Source organism: Triticum urartu, chromosome 7 (assembly GCF_003073215.2).
Source record: "Triticum urartu cultivar G1812 chromosome 7, Tu2.1, whole genome shotgun sequence".
Classification (NCBI taxonomy): domain Eukaryota; kingdom Viridiplantae; phylum Streptophyta; class Magnoliopsida; order Poales; family Poaceae; genus Triticum; species Triticum urartu.
This window is the reverse complement of record NC_053028.1, coordinates 105,181,456-105,205,073: the sequence shown is the minus strand read 5'-3', so window position 1 is coordinate 105,205,073 and position 23,618 is coordinate 105,181,456. Positions and strand designations below refer to the sequence as shown.

The 23,618-nt window shown below is 43.5% G+C and overlaps 1 pseudogene; it reads left to right on the top strand.

Annotated features, from left to right (window-relative positions):
• The first annotated feature begins 2,890 nt into the window (after positions 1–2,890).
• LOC125518492 overlaps positions 2,891–23,618 on the top strand; it is a 42,573-nt pseudogene continuing 21,845 nt past the window's right edge.

Below are 23,618 nucleotides of genomic sequence, written 5' to 3'. Positions count from 1 at the left end.
CTAGGAGAATGCTAAGAATGAGCCTGGTCAAGTGCAAGCAGAATGCCGTGCATTGTGGCTCTGTGCCCGCAGAGTACATGTATATTGACATGGCCACTGCCTGAGATGAATCTGCTAGGGAGCAGGGATGCTCTGTTGCCATTAAAGTGAAGCTGCATTTCACATCTTGAATTGGATATATTCAGTGAGTGATGTGCACATTTGTCTGTTCAGATTCACATTATTTATGTTGTCTTCTCGAAGCAACGATGTACTGGTTCTCCAGCTCCTTTATAGACAGTATTTTTTTTGGCGTGTCCTTTATAGACAGTTGATGGTTGAGGCAAAACCATAATCTCCAACATACATGGTCTTGGTGAAGAAAATCTCAACTTTCAGATGAGCTTATCAGTACCGAATTTGTTGAGAGAATTTTTTTTAAAGATGCTGCTTTCATTTAACCAATGATAGTTGTTTTTCTTTGATATATCGATAATAGTCAAAGTTAGAGAAGTATGCGCGCGCCTGGAGAACACTAAGTTTGGTTCTTCATTAGCCACTTGGCTGATCTGGGAACGGATGTCTGTACCTTGAAATAACTAGCACCAATGCATTACCATGAGTCCGTGATGTGACATTAACAGTTGCAGTGAGATGGGGAGAGTATGTCAATTCCACGTCAATGCTCCAATTTAATTATTTTGCATCTGCTAGATTTCCTGACGAACTCGGACCTTCATGGGTATCCCTGACGAACTCGGACCTTCATGGGTATCTTTCAGCGGAAATATTTGTTCAACTTCATCTCCCGAGCAATAGCGGGACCAATCTTGGCGCCTTATTTGTCCAGGTAAAGTTATGCTTGTTTAGGCCTTTCGTTCTTATACCAAGTTACCAGAATATTGTAAATGGAGCAGTCCACAAATAGCCTATTTCAACAGAAAGAATTGGCTAGCCAGGTTTCCGTCAAGACCTTTCTCGCTAACGATTGACCAATATTGAGAAAATGGAATGCGGTCGTTACAGATCAAATATGGTATAGCTCAAGCGGCTCATTGGCTTGAATTTTGGTTAGGCTTACAATGCCGATGACTACATACATGTTGCTGCCGAAGTCTTTCGCGTCAAGTTCTTCATCTGGTTGGCCTTGCTTGGACGATGCTGGACGGCCGACCGCCTCGCGTGACATGACCTGCCCCACGAGCCTACATGTCTACTCTGTGATCAGGAGCCCGAGACAATGCAGCATCTTCTCACGAGCTGCTCCTTCTCCCGCCAGGTGTGGCATGAAGTGCTCTCCTCCACCGCCACTATCCCGGACCAAGACGAAGAGTTCATCACCTGGCTGACCTCGGCCATCGCCGCCACGCCACACAGCCTACAACACGGGCTCGCCTCCATTGCCATCCTCACGGCATGGTGGCTATGGAAACACCGCAATGGCTGTGTCTTCAACGGCGACCACCCCTCCGTGCGTCGAGCCGTCAACGACATCCGGGAGGAAGCGAGACTTTGGGCATGCGCGGGCGCCACAGGACTGGCGCTCATCATGCCAGAGACGTAGTCTAGGGCCGCTGTGGCAGGCGCACCCACTCCCTCCCGTGTGCCATGGTTGTCGTCGCATGCCATCCTTGCGCTCATGCTCGACAGACCCCCCCCCCCCCCCCCTCTGTAACATTCATGTAATCCTTCCTACTTTCTACCTATCAATGAAACGATAGCCTTTTGCGTATTCGTGAAAAAAAAGCATGCTAGGCGTCAAGGGTCGCTGGATAATGTCCAAGGGGCGTGCCATGCTGGTGTTATGCTAAGTTTCTAGTTTCATTTAATAATTTCCTCTTGCTAGGATTGTTTATCAATTTGGTGTTGTGTTGCTAGTTTCAGAGCTAGGCGTAATAGAAGAGCTAAGGGCATGTTTGGTGTCCTGCATGCAGCTCATGCAGGCTCTAGTGAGTCAAGATTTGCTTATCCCAAACAATAAGTGATGCAGTGTCCTTATCTTTCATGCCATATTTTTCTCAAAAGAAATGCCTTGAGTATTTATTGACTTGATCCACTATATATCGAGTATCCTTCTAAAATTAAACTGATAATAACCATAAAACTGTCAGAATATGTATACGCCACCTATGGGTTGCTGATTAGTCCTTGTCTAATCCAGATTGAGTAGATGTAGTTATTTGTTGATTTTCTTTTGAGAGTACCGATTACAACACACTCACACAACGTCTGCTCAAGAATGGGTAGAAGATGCAAAGCCTCAAGATTAACGAAGTCACGACAAACGTCTTACTATAGATGGAAACATCGCCTTCCACTCAAAGAATAAGCCGTAATAATGAGATACCAAAGCGTCAAACCTTGAAATTTGATTCCTACTGAGACTTGACCAAGAGATCTACATGTATTCGTGAGATCGCTCCAACTCAAGATATATATATAGTAAGGTAGAATCGCATCATATATATTCTGGAGAGACGTTGACTTATATATGCATGTATTACACAATGAAAAAATAGCGTGCCAAAATAATGTGGCTTTAAAATATACTCCCTCGGTAAAAAATATATATGAGTGTTCAGATCACTAAAGCAGTGATCTAAAAGCTCTTATATTTCTTTACTGAGAGAGTACTATTAGGATGCTATATCGCTCTATAGCGTGATATTAACGAGACATTGTATACTGATTTATTTAGTGAAGCATTGTTCAGAACATTATAGCATGCTATTTTTTTGTCAATCATATTACATAACCAAAGGGCGGTGGAAGATGCTGCACGAAATTTCGCCGTTCCTCGCTGGTTCACGCCGTTCCTCGCTGTGCCGTATATATGTTATGTATCAGGTACACCAACCTACAGAGTGACACTAAATAGTAAATACACGTGCCAAACTGAAGATTCGGCTGTATGGAGTGGTCAGCGAGGCGCTTGCTCGCCGTCGCTGCGTCTGCAGGCATCCTCTCTATGCTCATGCTCCGGAGCAGTGCGGCCATGGCAGCGCCGCTTCCAGTGCGAGTCGGCGTGGTGCTGGACCTCACCAGCGACGCCGGGAGGAGGAGCCTCACCTGCATTTCCATGGCCCTTGAAGACTTCTACCTCGAGCACCCGAGCTACGCCACGCGGGTGGAGCTGCGCTTCAGGGATTCGCGCGGAGACATTGTCAGCGCCGCATACGCTGGTAAGTTCGATCCTGTTTTTGTGGTACTGGGCCAGTGAAGGATGAATTCTATGGCGACTGTCGTCGTAGGATTTTCTTTTCTTTTCTTGCACCTCTATCGACTACCATTTCTTTCCAAAACATTTACGGGTATCTTTTCCGAAATTTCTGCAAAATTTTAGTAAGCTCGTCATTCATGCATGTATGGCATCCAAATAATTGTTCTTTAGGCTACTTCTGGTATTGTCTAGCACGCTCATGTAGGAGTACGTAGAGTAATCTTTAATGCAAATGATCCATCTTTAATTAAAACTATATGAGTCTAATCAGATGATGAGTATGTGATTTTTTTATTCGATTGCACTAAGAAGGCATATCTAGAGTAGGAAAAGGAGCCCCGGTGTAGACTCCTACCGCTTTCTTCGGGCGATGAGGTTGGGATTTCTTGTCATGTGGCGAGATTTAATGTCAGATGCTTCAGATCTATGCAAGGGTTGAAGACGACGACTGCACACTAGTAGAAAACAAGGCTTTGGTCCAGGCCGGGTCAGCCCATTAGTCCCGGTTCAGTTCAGAACCGGGATCAATGTGGGCATTGGTCCCGTTTCGTGAGCCCAGGGGGCCGGCCGGGCCACGTGGGCCATTGGTCCCGGTTCATCTGGACCTTTTGGTCCCGGTTGGTGGGATGAACCGGGACCAATGGGCCTCGCTCCTGGCCCACCACCATTGGTCCCGGTTGGTGGCTTGAACCAGGACCAAAGGCTCCCCTTTAGTCCCGGCTCATTCCACCAACCGGGACCAATGAGGTGCCTATATATACCCCTCGCTCGCGAGCAGAGAACGCCAGTGCTCTGTTTTTCTCTGGCCGAGGGGGAGAGGGCTTGGTGGTGCTCTAGCTCATCTTCTATGCACACAAGGTGTTCAATGGAATGTCCGAGCCACACTACTTAAGCTTTCTCCTCTCCAAGCTCCATTTTCCATAATATTTGTCTAGGTTTAGCGGTCCGTCATGCCCCGTCCCCGTCTTCACCGCCGTCGATCACCCGCGCCGAGCTCATCGCCGGCACCACCGTGGTGAGCCTCTTGTTTTATCTTCTTTCTGAAAGGAAAAATATTCTTACTTGTATGTTTACATAGATACTTGTATTATTTTCTTACTTTTATTATTGCATCTTATATAGTGCGATGGTTTTGGTATCCGCCCCCGTCGGCCCTCGTCCTGTCTATGATTCGGATGTGGTATATATTATCTTTATAACTATTGGTTCATTTATTGTTTATGAAAATTATGCCGACCAACGTGACATAGATTTTATTTATGTAGGATGTATGTGAATCGGAAATGCCAACCGACCCTATTGTCGAGAGGTTAAATTTAGTTGAAGAAGAAAACAATTTGTTGAAGGAAAAAATAAAAAAAATTGAGGAGGAGAAGATGATATTGGAGTTGCATGTTGCGGATGTCGTCGATGATCACAAGATCAAGATGGATGCAATGCGCTTGAAGATTAGAAAGATTAGAAAATATGCCATTCATACCGAGGCTTGGTATCATTATGCCGTTGGATCAATTGTTACCTTGGTTGCGATTATGATCGCATTTGTTTTCGCATTGAAATGTTTTACATAGTTTCAATGTATGGCTTAATTAATTAGATGCTCTGGAGAGCTATATGTTGTTAGATGAGAACTATGTATGCACTTTGGTTTTAATGTGATGATGAACTTCTATTAATTTGGACACTTAATTATATATAATGCACGCAGATGAACCGGCAATTGATGTACGGTGACAGACACACCCGCGAGTACATTAAGGGCGTGCATGAGTTTCTCGATGCGGCTGAGGCAAACAAGCAGAATGGTTTTATGTGTTGTCCATGCACTGAATGTGGGAATACGAGGTCTTACTCTAACCGGAAAATCCTTCACTCCCACCTGCTTTACAAGGGTTTCATGACACACTATAATGTTTGGACGAGGCACGGAGAAATAGGGGTTATGATGGAAGACGGCGAAGAAGAAGAGTACGATGACAACTATGTGCCCCCTGAATACGGTGATGCTGCAACGGGGGGAGCTGGTGAAGATCAAGAGGAACCAGACGATGTGCCCAATGATGCTGCAACGGGTGAAGCTGCTGAAGATCAAGAGGAACCAGACGATGTGCCCGATGATGATGATCTCCGCCGGGTCATTGTCGATGCAAGGACGCAATGCGAAAGTCAAAAGGAGAAGCTGAAGTTCGATCGCATGTTAGAGGATCACAAAAAAGGTTATACCCCAATTGCGAAGATGGCAACACAAAGCTCGGTACCGTACTGGAATTGCTGCAGTGGAAGGCAGAGAATGCTGTGGCTGACAAAGAATTTGAGAAGCTACTGAAAATATTGAAGAAGAAGCTTCCAAAGGATAACGAATTGCCCGACAGTACATACGCAGAAAAGAAGGTCGTATGCCCTCTAGGATTGGAGGTGGAGAAGATACATGCATGCCCTAATGACTGCATCCTCTACCGCGGTGCATACAAGGATCTGAATGCATGCCCGGTATGCGGTGCATTGCGGTATAAGATCAGACGAGATGACCCTGGTGATGTTGACGGCGAGCCCCCCAGGAAGAGGGTTCCTGCAAAGGTGATGTGGTATGCTCCTATAATACCACGGTTGAAACGTCTGTTCAGAAACGAAGAGCATGCCAAGTTGATGCGATGGCACAGTGAGAACCGAAAGAAAGATGGGAAGTTGAGAGCACCCGCTGACGGGTCGCAGTGGAGAAAAATCGAGAGAGAGTACTGGGATGAGTTTGCAAAGGACCCAAGGAATGTATGGTTTGCTTTAAGCGCGGATGGCATTAATCCTTTCGGGGAGCAGAGCAGCAATCACAGCACCTGGCCCATGACTCTATGTATGTATAACCTTCCTCCTTGGATGTGCACGAAGCGGAAGTTCATTATGATGCCAGTTCTCATCCAAGGCCCTAAGCAACCCGGCAACGAAATTGATGTGTACCTAAGGCCATTAGTTGAAGAACTTTTACAGCTGTGGAATGGAAACGGTGTACGTACGTGGGATGAGCACAGACAGGAGGAATTTAACCTTAAGGCGTTGCTGTTCGTGACCATCAACGATTGGCCCGCTCTCATTAACCTTTCAGGACAGACAAACAAAGGATACCACGCATGCACGCACTATTTAGATGACACTAAAAGTATATACCTGGACAAATGCAGGAAGAATGTGTACCTGGGCCATCGTCGATTTCTTCCGACCAACCATCAATGTCGAAAGAAAGGCAAGCATTTCAAAGGCGAGGCAGATCACCGGAAGAAGCCCGCCATGCGCACCGGTGATCACATGCTTGCTATGGTCAATGATTTACACTACGTAATCTTTGGAAAGGGTCCCGATGGACTAGCTGTTCCGAATGACGCTGAGGGACACGCACCCATGTGGAAGAAGAAATCTATATTTTGGGACCTACCCTACTGGAAAGACCTAGAGGTCCGCTCCTCAATCGACGTGATGCACGCGACGAAGAACCTTTGCGTGAACCTGCTAGGCTTCTTGGGCGTGTATGGGAAGACAAAAGATACACCTGAGGCACGGGAGGACCTGCAACGTTTGCACGAAAAAGACGGCATGCCTCCGAAGCAGTATAAAGGTCCTATCAGCTACGCTCTTACGAAAGAAGAGAAAGAAATCTTCTTTGAATGCCTGCTCAGTATGAAGGTCACGACTGGCTTCTCGTCGAATATAAAGGGAATAATAAATATGCTAGAGAAAAAGTTTCAGAACCTAAAGTCTCATGACTGCCACGTGATTATGACGCAACTGCTTCCGGTTGCATTGAGGGGGCTTCTACCGGAAAATGTCCGATTAGCCATTGTGAAGCTATGTGCATTCCTCAATGCAATCTCTCAGAAGGTGATAGATCCAGAAATTGTACCAAGGCTAAGGAGTGATGTGGCGCAATGTCTTGTCAGTTTCGAGCTGGTGTTCCCACCATCCTTCTTCAATATCACGACGCACGTCCTAGTTCATCTAGTCGATGAGATTGTCATCCTGGGGCCCGTATTTTTACACAATATGTTCCCCTTTGAGAGGTTCATGGGAGTCCTAAAGAAATATGTCTGTAACCGCGCTAGGCCAGAAGGAAGCATCTCCATGGGCCATCAAACAGAGGATGTTATCGGGTTTTGTGTTGACTTCATTCCTGGCCTTAAGAAGATAGGTCTCCCTAAATCGCGGTATGAGGGGAGACTGACTGAAAAAGGCACTCTTGGAAGAGACTCAATAATATGTAGGGACGGATATTCTTGGTCTCAAGCACACTACACAGTTCTACAGAACTCTACCTTGGTGACCCCGTATGTCGATGAACACAAGAACAGTCTGCGCTCCAAATACCCGGAGCAGTGCAACGACTGGATTACATGTGAACACATCAGGACTTTCAGCAGTTGGTTGGAAACACGTCTCAGAGGTGACAACACTGTTTGTGATGAGTTGTACTTGTTGTCCAGGGGACCATCTATGACTGTATTGATTTACAAAGGATACGAGATAAATGAGAATACATTTTACACGATCGCCCAAGATCAAAAGAGCACCAACCAAAACAGCGATGTCCGCTTTGATGCAGCAACCGAGAGCGAAAAGGACACATATTATGGTTACATAGTGGACATATGGGAACTTGACTATGGACCTGATTTTAAGGTCCCTTTGTTTAAGTGCAAATAGGTCAATCTGTTAGGCGGCAGGGTATAGGTAGACCCACAGTACGGAATGACAACAGTGGATCTGAAAAATCTTGGGTACACTGACGAACCGTTCGTCCTAGCCAATGATATGGCACAGGTTATCTATGTGAAGGACATGTCTACCAAACCGAGAAAAAGAAAAGATAAGGAAGCGAATAAATCATACGATGAGCCAAAGCGCCACATAATTCTTTCAGGAAAAAGGGACATCCTGGGAGTGGACGGCAAGACAGACATGTCTGAAGATTATGAAAAGTTTCATGAAATTCCTCCCTTCAATGTCAAGGCTGACCCAAGCATCCTAATAAACAATAAAGATTATCCATGGTTACGGCGCAATAAGCAAATGACACAAGCGAAGAAAAAGTGAAGACTTTCTCCCGCAACTTTGTAACACACGAACATGCTACCATTGTTCGTTTTGTACATGCACATGCTATGTGGGTGAAATTATGATACCATCCCAACTTTCATCTTTTTCAGAGTTCATTTGAAATGCTTTCATGTCTTATGGTTCGGCCCTCGTAATACCATGACCATTAGTCCCTGGCCCATGCCAACTTTCAACTTTCAACTTTCTAAAACTAATGGCACTAACAGAAAGTTTATAATTTTGCTCCTCGCCCCTGGCCCATGACCATTAGTCCTGGTTTGTGCCACAAACCGGGACTAAAGGGTTGGTCCTCGTTGCGGGCAGAGTTTAGTCCCACCTCACCAACTGAAGGGGGCTCACACCGGTTTATAAGCCCTTCCCTCTCTGCCTTGTTGAGCTCCTCTCAAATTGAAAATAGATGCCCTAATAGAGAAAAGTTTAACCTAAATTCATAGTGAATTTCTCTGAAATTCATAGAAATTTTCTAGGAATTTAGGTTGAATTTTCTCTATAAGCGCATCTATTCTCATTTTTTTAGTAAGTTAATCACAAACTTGTGATTCAAACAATTTTCAAAGAAATCAAATTTTAACTATTCAAATTTGAAAACTAATGGCACTAATAGAAAGTTTATAATTTTTCTAAAACTAATGGCACTAACAAAAAGTTTATAATTTTGCTAACCTAAAAGCAAACAGAATTAAAAATTAAAGCAAAAAACAAAAGAAAATAAATAATGCAAAAAACAAATCAAAAAACAGGAAAGAACTATTTTTATAGTAAAGTTAATCACAAAATAAAATAAATAAAGCAACAAAGAAAACAAAAAAACTAAAAAAGTGTTTTCAAATTTGAAAACTAATGGCATTAACAAAAAGTTTATAATTTTTCTAAAAATAAAAGCATAAAGAATTAAAAAAATAAAGCAAAAAAACAAAAGAGAATAAATAAAGCAACAAAAAAAACAAAAAATGCCACCTACTAGGCCACCACGGCCTGAATACGACTAGAAACCCTACCATGGGCCAGGATTCAGGCCCGCAACCCAGTAGGCCCACAGGCATTGCAGTGACAGATTAGGCCCGAAAGCCTGAAGTTGAGAGGAGCTCGGGAGGGTGGGCGCAGCAGCGCTTATAAACCACTCCCGAGCCCTCTCAACTAGCGAGGTGGGACTAAACTTTTGGGCGCGGGGCAGCACAAGGCCATTGGTCCCGGTTGGTGCCACCAACCGGGACCATAGGCCATGGTCCCGGTTGGTGGCACGAACCGGGACCATAGGTGTGCATTGGTACCGGTTCGTGCCACGAACCGGGACCATTGCTCTGGGTATATAAGGTAGCACTTGTGAAAATTTCGCCAAGCGCTCCCATTCCCCCCCGACGCTGCCAGGCCGTTCGTCGTCGTCGTCGCCGCCCCGAGCCCGTCGTCGCCCGCTCCCCGTCGCCGTCGCCCCGCGCCGCCGCAGGCCTTCTCCCCGTCGATGCGTGCGCTGTCGCCGGCCTCCTCCTCGTCGCTGCGTGCGCCATCTCCGGCCCCCTCCCCGTCGCCCCGCGCCGCGTCGTCGGCCCAAGCCCGTCGTCGCCCGCTCCCCGTCGCCGTCGCCCCGCGCCACCGCAGGCCTTCTCCCCGTCGCTGCGTGCGCCGTCGCCGGCCTCCTCCTCGTCGCTGCGTGCGCCATCTCCGGCCCCCTCCCCGTCGCCCCGCGCCGCGTCGCCGGCCTCCCCCGCGCCGCCGCCGGCCTCCTCCCCGTCCCCAGCCTCCTCCCCGTCGCGCCCCCAGTGAGCTCCCCCCTTCCCATCAATCCCTGTCGCTCTGACCATCGCCGCCGCCGCCGCTGCTCTCTGTGTGTGATAAATTTTTTCATATGTGTATGTATATGCTCATATGTATTTGGATTTGGCTATGTATGTATGTATATGCTCATATGTATGTATGTATGTATGTATATGCTCTCTGTATATGGATTTGGCTATGTATATGCTCTCTGTATATGCTCATATGTATGTATGTTCATATAGCATTTTTTTCTATATATGAGTTATTTTTTTGTTCATAGATATATGCTAAAGAAAACGAGGGGGTGATAGATGATGATGAGGGGTCGAGAGGGGGACGAGAGGTCGAGAGGGGTCGAGGGGAGAAAAAAATGTTATCAGGGACGAGGGTCGTCGAGGGGTCGAGAGAGGAACGAGGGGTCGAGAGGGGTACGAACCGGGACCAATACTCTGTGTATATAAGCAGGACTTAGAAAGAAGAAGAGGAGAGGAAGAAGAGGAGAAATAAATAAGAAGAAGAAAAAAGAAGAAAAAGAAGAGGAGAAGAAGAAAGGAATAGTGGAGAAGAAGAGAAAATAGAATATATTCTATTTTTTCTTCTTCTCCACTATTCCTTTCTTCTTCTCCTCTTTTTTTTCTTCTTTTTTTTCTTCAATCTTCTCCTCTAGCTATTCCTTTCTTCTTCTCCTCTTTCTTCTTCTTCTTCTTCTTCTTCTCCTCTTCTGAAATAAGTTTGTCAAAAATAATGAGACACCAGAATTCAAGGGCAGATATGAGAAGATCAGAGATTACTGGCCCGCATTTGTGGCCCACAAGACATCGGAAAAGAGTAAGAAGATGTCGGCGACAAACAAGCAAAATGCTGCAAAGAAGAAGCATCACCATCGCACGGGGTCAGGTGGCTACCTCGTAGCCCGGCCTAAGTGGGCCAAGACTGAGAATGATCTGGTTGATAAAGGGATCGAACCAGAGACAATTAACTGGCCAGACCGTTGCCGGACTTGGTTCTTCAGGGCTGGCGGAACCTTGGACCCTGTAACAGGGAAGTGCATTTGGACGAACGATCAAATGGACATACCAGTCAGGAAGCTTAAGCAGTATATCAAAGCAGCGCAGCAAGGGAGGTTCTTTCCAGACAGAGAGAACGACGAGCTCACAATGGCCCTCGGGAATCCTGAGCACCCTGGACGGACACGAGGCACGCCAGGCTCCATTCCGTGGAAGGTTGGGTTTCCGGACGCAGGCGGTTACAAATCCCATGAGAGGAGGAAAAAAGTGCAGCAGACCCAAATGCAGGCGCTGCAAGCAAGGGTAGATGCGATAGAGGAACGAGAAGCAAATCGCAGCAAACGTACTGCCGAAGCTTCCCCCGAAGCTACCCCGCCATCTTAGCGCAGAAGCAGCGTGGCTTCCACCGAGCTGCTTCAGTCGGAGCATGCCTTGACGGCTCCTGCCAGCTATCTCGTGGATGCTATCACGGAGTCTCAAAATTGCCACCTTATGACGCAATGGATGAATTTGAAGGTCAAGGCGGCTGTTGGCTCTGTTTATCCTACTGAACCCGGCGCAACTTTTCACTGCCGTCCGATTCCAGAAGGATATGCTAGGGTGATGGTGGATGAAATAACGGAGGGATTTGAGGACCTCCAGCTTGATCACCCTACCGGTGAAGGGGAGACTCGGCTGGCACTAGTAGAAAAAAGGTCAAATGTGAAGCACATTAGTGCCGGTTTGAATTTGAGACGGCACTAATGTGACCATTAGTTCCGGTTCCAACGGCTAGGCGGGCGGGCATCATTAGTACCGGTTCGTGGGTAACCTTTAGTACCGGTTCATGCCACGAACCGGTACTAATGAGGCTGTGTCAGGCTATGGTCAGTCTGGGGCCCCCACGAAGACCTTTAGTACCGGTTCATGCCATGAACCGGTACTAAAGTTTCTTTGTAAGCTGATTTTTAGTCCCACCTCGCCAAGAGAGAGGCAGTATGAGCAGTTTATAAGTCGTGAGTGCATAGACAATGACGAAGAGTTGCAATGCTCACCTACATGTTGATTAGCTTCAAGCCTTGCGGAATAGCATAGATTGCACTGAGCTATGTGCAGTGCAGTCTACACTATTCCGAATGGCTTGAAGCAAATTAACCAGCATTGCACCTCTTTTTTATTTTTAATAACTTATTTGAACTCCGGACTTCTTTTGTGTTCAGTATGCAACATTCAAAGCGACGTCATCAATTTCCAACATGTTCTGACATCATTTGTTGTTTTCGGTCATTTACCTAATTGTTTAGAGACCTAAATGACCGTGAAATTGAAAATCACTACAAAATGAATCCTGAAAATATTGAAACTTGGCATGGTATCATCATATCACCCGCATAGCATGCGCGAAAGAGTAGAGAGGGTCACGGCAAAAACTGGACGCACTTCGTGTACAAACTGGACAAACTCTTTCGGAGTATCAGGGTTTCGGACGAGAACTCATCTGTTACACGGCCACTTCAATGTTTTTTAAACTTATTTGAACTCCGGACTTCTTTTGTGTTCAGTATGCAGCATTCAAAGCGACGTCATCAATTTCCAACATGTTCTGACATCATTTGTTGTTTTTCAGTCATTTACCAAATTGTTTTAGAGAGCTAAATGACCGTGAAATTGAAAATCACTATAAAATGAATCCTGGAAATGTTGAAACTTGGCATGGTATCATCATATCACCCGCATAGCATGCGCGAAAGATTAGAGAGGGTCACGGCAAAAACTGGACACACTTCGTGTACAAACTAGACATACTCTTTCGGAGTATCAGGGTTTCGGACGAGAACTCATCTGTTACACGGCCACTTCAATGTTTTTTAAACTTATTTGAACTCCGGACTTCTTTTGTGTTCAGTATGCAGCATTCAAAGCGACATCATCAATTTCCAACATGTTCTGACATCATTTGTTGTTTTTCGGTCATTTACCTAATTGTTTTAGAGAGCTAAATGACCGTGAAATTGAAAATCACTACAAAATGAATCCTGAAAATGTGGAAACTTGGCATGGTATCATCATATAACCCGCATAGCATGCGTGAAAGAGTAGAGAGGGTCACGGCAAAAACTGGACGCACTTCGTGTACAAACTGGACAAACTCTTTCGGAGTATCAGGGTTTCGGACGAGAACTCATCTGTTACACGGCCACTTCAATGTTTTTTAAACTTATTTTAACTCCGGACTTCTTTTGTGTTCAGTATGCAGCATTCAATGCGACGTCATCAATTTCCAACATGTTCTGACATCATTTGTTGTTTTTTGGTCATTTACCTAATTGTTTTAGAGAGCTAAATGACCGTGAAATTGAAAATCACTACAAAATGAATCCTGAAAATGTTGAAACCTGGCATGGTATCATCATATCACCCGCATAGCATGCGCGAAAGAGTAGAGACGGTCACAGCAAAAACTGGACGCACTTCGTGTACAAACTGGGCAAACTCTTTCGGAGTATCAGGGTTTCGGACGAGAACTCATCTGTTACACGGCCACTTCAATGTTTTTTAAACTTATTTGAACTCTGGGCTTCTTTTGTGTTCAGTATGCAGCATTCAAAGCGACGTCATCAATTTCCAGCATGTTCTGACATCATTTGTTGTTTTTGGGTCATTTACCTAATTGTTTTAGAGAGCTAAATGACCGTGAAATTGAAAATCACTACAAAATGAATCCTAAAAATGTTGAAACTTGGCATGGTATCATCATATCACCCGCATAGCATGCGCGAAAGAGTAGAGAGAGTCACGGCAAAAACTGGACGCACTTCGTGTACAAACTGGACAAACTCTTTCGGAGTATCAGGGTTTCGGACGAGAACTCATCTGTTACACGGCCACTTCAATGTTTTTAATAACTTATTTGAACTCCGGACTTCTTTTATGTTCATTATGCAGCATTCAAAGCGACGTCATCAATTTCCAACATGTTCTGACATCATTTGTTGTTTTTTGGTCATTTACCTAATTGTTTTAGAGAGCTAAATGACCGTGAAATTGAAAATCACTACAAAATGAATCCTAAAAATGTTGAAACTTGGCATGGTATCATCATATCACCCGCATAGCATGCGCGAAAGAGTAGAGAGGGTCACGGCAAAAACTGGATGCACTTCGTGTACAAACTGGACAAACTCTTTCGGAGTATCAGGGTTTCGGACGAGAACTCATCTGTTATACGGCCACTTCAATGTTTTTTAAACTTATTTGAACTCCGGACTTCTTTTGTGTTCAGTATGTAGCATTCAAAGCGACGTCATCAATTTCCAACATGTTCTGACATCATTTGTTGTTTTTCGGTCATTTACCTAATTGTTCAGTATGCAGCATTCAATTTTCAGAAGAAAATAAATAGAAGAAAAGAAATAATGCAGAAAATAAAAAAACTATTCAAAAAAATTACTCAAAAATAAATAGAAGAAAATAAATAATGCAGAAAAGAAAAAACTATATAAAAAACTACTCAAAAATAAATAGAAGAAAATAAATAATGTAGAAAAGAAAAAACTATATAAAAAATTTGTTGGCGCGCTGCCCAGTGGGCCTGCCAGACCTAGAGTGTGCAAATGCAGGCCCAGAAGGGCCAGCAGGCTCACAGGGCAGCGCGCCCTAATTAATTAGGCCCAGAAGCCTGCTATATAGAGGAGTTCGAAGAGGTAGCCGCGGCTGGGTTTATAAACCAGTGCGGCTGCCCTTCGCCCGGCGAGGTGGGACTAAACTTTGGGGTGGCAGCGCGAGGCCTTTAGTACCGGTTGGTGGCTCCAACCGGTACTAAAGGCCTCTCCTATATATACAACACTTACGAAAATTCAGTTAGATCTCCCCACTTCTTTCGTCTCCAACCTCTCGCGCGCCGCTTGAACCCGCCCTTGCCGCCCGTCGCCCGTCGTCCGTCGTCGTCGTCGTTGTCCCCACTGCCACCCATCTTCGTCGCCGTCTCGTGCCGCCGCTCCGAACACCGCGCGCCGCCGTCCGTCGTCGTCCCGCCGTGGTCCCGTACGTCTCTCGCTCTCGCGTATACCCGCCGCGCCGCCGGCCCGTACGCCGCCGCCCCCGCCCCATACGGCGGCGCCCCCGCCCGTACGTACGGGGCGGCGGCGTACGGGGCCACACACATACACACATACACACACATATATACGTACACACTACACACACACATTTTTTTTACTTATTTTCTGTTTTTTAGAAAAGTTAATTAGATGATCGAATGTTTGATTAATGTCGAATGTTAGATGAAATAGCTAGATAGAAAATTGTCGAACTAGAGATTTGAACTAGTTGAATAATTAATATAACTAGTTTATTTTTAGTAAGAAAATTATCGAACTAGTTTATTTAGGTATATGAGATTTGAACTAGTTCAATAATTAATATAACTAGTTTATTTTTAGTAAGAAAATTGTCGAACTAGTTTATTTAGGGTATATGAGATTTGAACTAGTTCAATAATTAATATAACTAGTTTATTTTTAGTAAGAAAATTTAGGTATCTGAGATTTGATGATCTAATTAAAATATTATTTGTTAATGAGTTTTTCTGTTTATTTAATTTTTTATATATTTTGAGTTTATATAAATGTTAGATTAATGTCGAATGTTAGATGAATTAGATAGAAAAGTTAAATATATAGTAATGTCAATTGTTAGAGATGAATATAGTTAGATATATTAATGTCAAATGTTAGATGAATATATATTTGCTAGATATTAATTAATGTTAGATAGTAATAGGTGTTTAATGTTTCACCTATATGAACATAGGAAATGTCATCTGACGACGAAAAAGATTTCATTATGTGCGAACACTGTAAAGACCAGCGCGGCCTGTGCGACAGAAATTTCCTTGTTGATGGTAGGCGCTTCAGCATCAAGCTGGATGAGACATTCGAAGTTGATACAGTAAGTCACTTTGTCAATTATTATTTGAATGCAAAACTTATGCTTCATTTGCTTCAACTTATAATTTTAAATTTTCACTATTCTACTAGAGCATCCCCTACCATGCAAATTTTTTTGTCTTGGATAAGATAGGTTTTAGTGCTATAGATGATATGGAGGTAAAGAGAGTTTACTTGAAGACGGAGCATGGTTATACTTTCAACGTCAAATTATATAATGGAGACACATACACCCATTTTGAATGCAAAACTTGGCAAGCACTATGCAAGGCTTATGCATTTGAGCCTGGTATGGTTGTCACCTTTGATATTCGTTCGGAAGATGATATTGAAGGTAATATAGACATCTGGGTCGATGTGCAAACGCCTCCAGTTCTACCATTATGTGAGTTTTTCTCAACCATGCATGCATATGTTTATGTCTTTGATACAGTTTATTCAAAAATAGTTGACAACTAATTTGTATTGTCAGCTTATTTTGGTTCAAGCAAACATGTCCGGAGCTTGGTAGACAGGACCTACTACTGCCCCGGTGCTCAACTAAACTGCGAGGAGATAAGTCATTATGTTTCATGGCTTGAGGATCTTAATACTGTCAAGACAAATTTTTTTCCTGAACTTAGAAATGTTAGTACTCAAAACGTGCGACCAATGGTGATCGTATTGAACTACGGTCACATCTATAATCGAAAGATGGTAAGATTTTAACTATTTGTCCTTAATTAGTGCATCTTTTGCATACATTATTTTTGAAGCTAAACTTTCATTGCTTAGTATATTAATTACTATACAATGTTCTTCAACAGGGACTTCCGATGACAGTTGTGCCTCAGTGGATCGAGACTAAAGGTGACATGTCAATGGTTAGCTTACGGCCAAGATATCCTACATTGCACATGAGTGCATTTAGGATTTCTGAAAGCGAAGAATGCTTAATAGTGAAAGATTGGAGCAAAATTGTTAACGATCGTAGAGAAGTACTAGGGGGCAGCAAGGAGAAGTGCAACCCAAGATTAGGAGACAGATTCATCTGCAAGCTCCAGTATGATGAATCAGGAGAGCTATACATGTTCTATGCTATTCTACCTGAGAGGGAGCAGCACTAGTTCATGCTCTTAATTAGTGTCTCATGTTCGTGTCCTGAACTTCGATGTTGGTGATGATTATGTTGAACTCGATGATATCTTTGCTTCTGTTACAAAGTGAATGTTTCCTCTTTAAGCTAGCCAGTGTTGGTGATGATTAGATAGCTAGCGGTAATGACTATGATGATTAAATAGTGGTAATTAGACGACTACGATGATTTTTAGCTAGCTAGAGTTTATTTATTTATTAATATGCGATGATGATGATGATGATGATGACGACTACAACTCATTATAACGTAAAACAATCCTAAATTAAATTGATAACACAAATTTAATTAAAAATACAAAATAAAACAAAAACCCACAAACAGTTAGTACCGGTTGGTGTTACCAACCGTACTAAAGGGCTCCCGGCCCCCGGAGCTGGCTCGTGCCTGAAGGAAATATGCCCTAGAGGCAATAATAAAGTTATTATTTATTTCCTTATTTCATGATAAATGTTTATTATTCATGCTAGAATTGTATTAACTGGAAACATAATACATGTGTGAATACATAGATAAACAGAGTGTCACTAGTATGCCTCTACTTGACTAGCTCATTAATCAAAGATGGTTATGTTTCCTAACCATAGACAAAGAGTTGTTATTTGATTAACGGGATCACATCATTAGGAGAATGATGTGATTGACTTGACCCATTTCGTTGGCTTAGCACTCGATCGTTTAGTATGTTGCTATTGCTTTCTTCATGACTTATACATGTTCCTATGACTATGAGATTATGCAACTCTCGTTTACCAGAGGAACACTTTGTGTGCTACCAAACATCACAACGTAACTGGGTGATTATAAAGGAGCTCTCCAGGTGTCTCCAAAGGTACATGTTGGGTTGGCGTATTTCGAGATTAGGATTTGTCACTCCGATTGTTGGAGAGGTATCTCTGGGCCCTCTCGGTAATGCACATCACATAAGCCTTGCAAGCATTGCAACTAATGAGTTAGTTGCGAGATGATGTATTACGGAACGAGTAAAGAGACTTGCCGGTAACGAGATTGAACTAGGTATTGAGATACCGACGATCAAATCTCGGGCAAGTAACATACTGATGACAAAGGGAACAACGTATATTGTTATGCGGCCTGACCGATAAAGATCTTCGTAGAATATGTAGGAGCCAATATGAGCATCCAGGTTTCGCTATTGGTTATTGACCGGAGAAATGTCTCGGTCATGTCTACATTGTTCTCGAACCCGTAGGGTCCGCACGCTTAAGGTTTCAATGACAGTTATATTATGAGTTTATGAGTTTTGATGTACCGAAGGAGTTCGGAGTCCCGGATGAGATCGGGGACATGACGAGGAGTCTCGAAATGGTCGAGACGTAAAGATTGATATATTGGACGACTATATTCGGACATCGGAAAGGTTCCGAGTGGTTCGGGTATTTTTCGGAGTGCCGGGGAGTTACGGGAATACGGGAGAAGAAGTATATGGGCCTTATTGGGCTTTAGGGGAGAGCGAGAGGCAGGCCGCGCGCCCCCCAAGGCCTAGTCCGAATTGGACTAGGGGGAGGGGCTGCGCCCCCTCCTTCCTTCTCTTCCGTCTTCCCCTTCCTTGTCTCCTACTCCTAATACTTGGAAGGACTCCTAGTTGGACTAGGAAAGGGGGAATCCTACTCCCGGTGGGAGTAGGACTCCCCTAGGGCGCGCCATAGAGAGGGCCGGCCCTCCCCTCCTCCACTCCTTTATATACGGGGGCAGGGGGCACCCCATAGACACACAAGTTGATCTTCGTGATCATTCCTTAGCTGTGTGCGGTGACCCCCTCCACGATATTACACCTCGGTCATATTGTAGCGGTGCTTAGGCGAAGCCCTGCGACGGTTGAACATCAAGATCGTCACCACGCCGTCGTGCTGACAGAAGTCCTCCCTGAAGCTTTGCTGGATCAGAGCGTCATCGAGCTGAATGTGTGCCAAGAACTCGGAGGTGCCGGAGTAACGGTGCTTGGATCGGTTGGACCGGGAAGACGTACGACTACTTCCTCTACGTTGCGTTAACGCTTCCGCTTCGGTCTACAAGGGTACGTAGACAACACTCTCCCCTCTCGTTGCTATGCATCACCATGATCTTGCATGTGCGTAGGAAATTTTTTGAAATTACTATGTTCCCCAACAGTGGCATCCGAGCCTAGGTTTTATGTGTTGATGTTGTATGCACGAGTAGAACACAAGTTAGTTGTGGGCGATATAAGTCATACTGCTTAACAACATGTCATACTTTGGTTCGGCGGTATTGTTGGATGAAGCGGCCCAGACCGACATTACGCGTACGCTTACGCGAGACTGGTTCTACCGCCGTGCTTTGCACACAGGTGGCTGGCGGGTGTCAGTTTCTCCAACTTTAGTTGAACTGAGTGTGGCTACGCCCGGTCCTTGCGAAGGTTAAAACAGCACCAACTTGACAAACTACCGTTGTGGTTTTGATGCGTAGGTAAGATTGGTTTTGCTTAAACCCGTAGCAGCCATGTAAAACTTGCAACAACAAAGTAGAGGACGTCTAACTTGTTTTTGCAGGGCATGTTGTGATGTGATATGGTCAAGACATGATGCTAAATTTTATTGTATGAGATGATCATGTTTGTAACCGAGTTATCGGCAACTGGCAGGAGCCATATGGTTGTCGCTTTATTGTATGCAATGCAATCGCGCTGTAATGCTTTACTTTATCACTAAGTGGTAGCGATAGTCGTGGAAGCATAAGATTGGCGAGACGACAACGATGCTACGATGGAGATCAAGGTGTCGCGCCGGTGACGATGGTGATCATGACGGTGCTTCGGAGATGGAGATCACAAGCACAAGATGATGATGGCCATATCATATCACTTATATTGATTGCATGTGATGTTTATCTTTTATGCATCTTATCTTGCTTTGATTGACGGTAGCATTATAAGATGATCTCTCACTAAATTTCAAGATAAAAGTGTTCTCCCTGAGTATGCACCGTTGCCAAAGTTCGTCGTGCCCAGACACCACGTGATGATCGGGTGTAATAAGCTCTACGTCCATCTACAACGGGTGCAAGCCAGTTTTGCACACGCAGAATACTCAGGTTAAACTTGACGAGCCTAGCATATGCAGATATGGCCTCGGAACACTGAGACCGAAAGGTCGAGCGTGAATCATATAGTAGATATGATCAACATAGTGATGTTCACCATTGAAAACTACTCCATTTCACGTGATGATCGGTTATGGTTTAGTTGATTTGGATCACGTGATCACTTAGAAGATTAGAGGGATGTCTATCTAAGTGGGAGTTCTTAAGTAATATGATTAATTGAACTTAAATTTATCATGAACTTAGTCCTGATAGTATTAGCATATCTATGTTGTAGATCAATAGCTCGCGTTGTTGCTTTCATATGTTTATTTTGATATGTTCCTAGAGAAAATTGTGTTGAAAGATGTTAGTAGCAATGATGCGGATTGGATCCGTGATCTGAGGTTTATCCTCATTGCTGCACAGAAGAATTATGTCCTTGATGCACCGCTAGGTGACAGACCTATTGCAGGAGCAGATGCAGACGTTATGAACGTTTGGCTAGCTCAATATGATGACTACTTAATAGTTTAAGGGCACCATGCTTAACGGCTTAGAATCGGGACTTCAAAGACGTTTTGAACATCATGGACCATATGAGATGTTCCAGGAGTTGAAGTTAATATTTCAAGCAAATACCCGAGTTGAGAGATATGAAGTCTCCAACAAGTTCTATAGCTAAAACATGGTGGAGAATCGCTCAACTAGTGAGCATGTGCTCAGATTGTCTGGGTACTACAATCGCTTGAATCAAGTGGGAGTTAATCTTCCAGATAAAATAGTGATTGACATAATTCTCTAGTCACCATCACCAAGTTAGTAGAACTTCGTGATGAACTATAGTATGCAAGGGATAACGGAAACGATTCCCGAGCTCTTCGTGATGCTAAAATCGACGAAGGTAGAAATCAAGAAAAACATCAAGTGTTGATGGTAGACAAGACCACTAGTTTCAAGAAAAGGGCAAAAGGAAGAAGGGGAACTTCAAGAAGAACGGCAAGCAAGTTGCTGCTCAAGTGAAGAAACCCAAGTCTGGTCCTAAGCCTGAGACAAAGTGCTTCTACTGCAAAGGGATTGGTCACTGGAAGCGGAACTACCCCAAGTATTTGGTGGATAAGAAAGGATGGCAAAGTAAACAAAGATATATTTGATATACATGTTATTGATGTGTACTTTACTAGTGTTCATAGCAACCCCTCAGTATTTGGTTCTAGTTCAGTTGCTAAGATTAGTAACTCGAAACGGGAGTTGCAGAATAAACAGAGACTAGTTAAGGGTGAAGTGATGATGTGTATTGGAAGTGGTTCCAAGATTGATATGATCATCATCGCACACTCCCTATACTTTCGGGATGAATGTTGAACCTAAATAAGTGTTATTTGGTGTTTGCGTTGAGCATAAATATGATTTGATCATGTTTATTGCAATACGGTTATTCATTTAAGTTAGAGAACAATTGTTGTTCTGTTTACATGAATAAAACCTTCTATGGTCATACACACCAACGAAAATGGTTTGTTGGATCTCGATTGTAATGATACACATATTCATAATATTGAAGCCAAAACATGCAAAGTTAATAATGATAGTGCAACTTGTTTGTGGCACTGCCGTTTAGGTCATATTGGTGTAAAGCGCATGAAGAACCTCCATGCTGATGGGATTTTGGAATCACTTGATTATGAATCACTTGATGCTTGCGAACCATGTCTCTTGGGCAAGATGACTAAAACGCCGTTCTCCGGAACAATGGAGCAAGCAACAGATTTGTTGGAAATCATACATACTGATGTATGTGGTCTGATGAATATCAAGGCTTGCAGTGGGTATCATTATTTTTTGACCTTCACAGATGATTTGAGCAGATATGGGTATATCTACTTGATGAAACATAAGTCTGAAACATTTGAAAAGCTCAAAGAATTTCAGAGTGAAGTGGAAAATCATCGTGACAAGAAAATAAGGTTTCTATGATCTGATCGCGGAGACAAATATTTGAGTTACGAGTTTGGTCTTCAATTAAAACAATGTGGAATAGTTTCACAAATTCATGCCACCTGGAACACCATAGCATAATGGTGTGTCCGAACGTCATAGCCGTACTTTATTAGATATAGTGCAAATCTATGATGTTTCTTACCGATTTACCACTATCGTTTTTGAGGTTATGCATTAAAGACAGCTGCATTCACATTAAAAAGGGGCACCATCTAAGTCCGTTGAGACGACACAATCTGAACTGTGGTTTGGCAAGAAACCAAAGTTGTCGTTTCTTAAAGTTTGGGTTGTGATGCTTATATGAAAAAGTTTCATCCTGATAAGCTCAAACCCAAATCGGAGAAATATGTCTTCATAGGATACCCAAAGGAGACTATTGGGTACACCTTCTATCACAGATCCGAAGGCAAGACATTCGTTGCTGAGAATGGATACTTTCTAGAGAAGGAGTTTCTCTCAAAAGAAGTGAGTGGGAAGAAAGTAGAAAACTTGATAAGGTAATTGTACCATCTCCCTTATTGGAAAGTAGTTCATCACAGAAATCTGTTCTAGTGACTACTACACCAATTAGTGAGGAAGATAATGATGATGATCATGTAACTTCAGATCAAGTTACTACCGAACCTCGTAGGTCAACCAGAGTGAGATCCGCACCAGAGTGGTACGGTAATCATATTCTGGAGGTCATGTTACTTGACCATGACGAACCTACGAACTATGAGGAAGCGATGATGAGCCCAGATTCCGCGAAATGGTTTGAGGCCATGAAATCTGAGATATGATCCATGTATGAGAACAAAGTATGGACTTTGCTGGATTTGCCCGATGATCGGCAAGCCATAGAAAATAAATGGATCTACAAGAGGAAGACAGACGTTGATAGTAGTGTTACTATCTACAAAGCCAGAATTGTCGCAAAAAGGTTTTCGACAAGTTCAATGTGTTGATTACGATGAGAGATTCTCACTTGTATCTATGCTTAAGTCTGTCTGAATCATGTTAGCAATTGCCGCATTTTAAGAAATCTGGCAAATGGATAACAAAACTGCAATCTTTAATGGATTTATTAAAAAGAGTTGTATATGATGCAACCAGAAGGTTTTGTCAATCCTAAAGGTGTTAACAAAATGTGCAAGATCCAGCGATCCATCTATGGACTGGTGCAAGCATCTCAGAGTTGGAATATACACTTTGATGAGTTGATCAAAGCATATAGTTTTATACAGACTTGCGGTGAAGCCTGTATTTACAAGAAAGTGAGTGGGAGCACTACAACATTTCTGATAAGTATATGTGAATGACATATTGTTGATCGGAAATAATGTAGAATTATTCTGCAAAGCATAAAGGAGTATTTGAAAGGAGTTTTTCAAAGAAAGACCTCGGTGAAGCTGCTTACATATTAAGCTTCAAGATCTATAGAGATAGATCAA